Source organism: Pteropus vampyrus, unplaced genomic scaffold (assembly GCF_000151845.1).
Source record: "Pteropus vampyrus isolate Shadow unplaced genomic scaffold, Pvam_2.0 Scaffold174, whole genome shotgun sequence".
NCBI classification, from domain to species: Eukaryota; Metazoa; Chordata; class Mammalia; order Chiroptera; family Pteropodidae; genus Pteropus; species Pteropus vampyrus.
The window spans coordinates 1,741,581-1,743,101 of record NW_011888955.1 but is presented as its reverse complement, the minus strand read 5'-3'; the positions used below and the strand labels follow the sequence as shown (position 1 = coordinate 1,743,101).

General features: G+C 38.5%; 1 long non-coding RNA gene across 1 annotated transcript; it reads left to right on the top strand.

Moving 5' to 3' along the window:
- Window positions 1-450: 450 nt before the first annotated feature.
- Window positions 451-1,253, top strand: LOC111746086. The gene is made up of 2 exons (XR_002782920.1): window positions 451-548; window positions 1,014-1,253. It is a non-coding gene; the product is annotated as an uncharacterized LOC111746086 (long non-coding RNA).
- The last annotated feature ends 268 nt before the right edge of the window (window positions 1,254-1,521 follow it).

The following is a 1,521-nucleotide window of genomic DNA, read 5'->3' as shown; positions in this document are numbered from 1 at the left end:
ATAAACTTAATGATCAAAGATACATCTTTGATTATTGAAATATCTAATTAATAGTATATTTCCACATTTTGCCTCCTTTATAAATAACATTGTAGCGTGTTTCCCAGATGATCTGTTGCAAATACACACATATATCATATGGTATTTTAAATATACATACAAATTTGAAATGAACAGCACATAACCAAATTTCATGTTCAATCAGACATAAGATAATCAGTTATAGGCACAAAATGTCCTACGCACTATTGCTGATTATCTTCCGGGGGAGTACTCTGACAAAGGTACAGGGTAGCAAATCACTGAGAATTTAGTCACAAAATATATTTTACCTGAAACTCGAAGCTCTGTAAGTTTGCAATTCTCTCGTACTCGGAAAGAAGGAAGTAAGGAAAAAGGAAAGGCGAACAGAAGAGAGAAAAGATAAGAAGACAGGAATTAAACCTATTTTAAGCATGAAAAAGTCAAGAGGCGGAAGCTATGTTTTCCCATTTATCGAAAGGGAAGGATCAGCATAAGAAAAAGGGAAAGACCATGAACGTGGATAGGTGAGACACCTGGACCATCGTTGACCAGCTGACTGATGTCGAGTTCCTCAATAACGAAATGGACTTGATACTATCTACCTATTTGTTTTGTGCGAAATAAATCAGAAAATGCACATAATTCTGCAAATGATCCTTTTTCTAATTGCTTCTGGTAGAAGCTTAAAATACTGATCTGAGATGTTTCTCTAAGAGCATTTAATGCTGTAAACTGCCCCTTGAATACGCCTTAGCTGCATCTCACGAATTTTGATGTTTTATTTTTAATTCGGTTCAAAATACCTGCTAATTTTCCTTGAGACTTACTTTTGAAGCCGGTGGATTATTTAGAAGTGTATTGATTCCTTTCTAAGTACTTGAAGATTTTCTTGTTATCTTTCTGTCGTTTTCTTGTTTAATTCTATCATGGCCAGAAAAATACTTTTCGTGATTTCTATTTATAAGAATAATGTTTGTTTTATGATCCAGGAGATGATCTACCTTGAAGCATGTTCCATGTGCACCGTGTTTCGAAGGTCCGTTGTCGAGTGCATCCTCGTTTAGAATGTTCCATGTCGAATGGACTCGTTTTATGAGTAATGCCCTTCTTTATTTCTTAGAACTCTACCACCAGCTTTTCTGCGTCTCCAGTTTGCAGACAGCGGATTGTGGGACTTCTCAGCAAATATAATGAATACACGCGATAAAAAATCTAACGCATATAATAAATCTAACAGATCTCTTAGATCTCTCTCTCTCTCTCTCTCACACACACACACACACACCGATTTCCTCTTGGTTCCGTTTCTCTAGAGACCCCCGGTTAATGCGCGTTCCGGTCCTTTGCGGAGAACCCCGTTTCCATGGTTTCGGCGGTGTTCACGACTCCCTGCCGTGGGAGGCTCCCACGTCCGTGTCACTTGGCATTGGCATCGGTTTGCTTTCTCTTCTCTCGTGAGCTGAGCTTCTCCTGGTTCTTTGTCTTGTAATTTGGGAT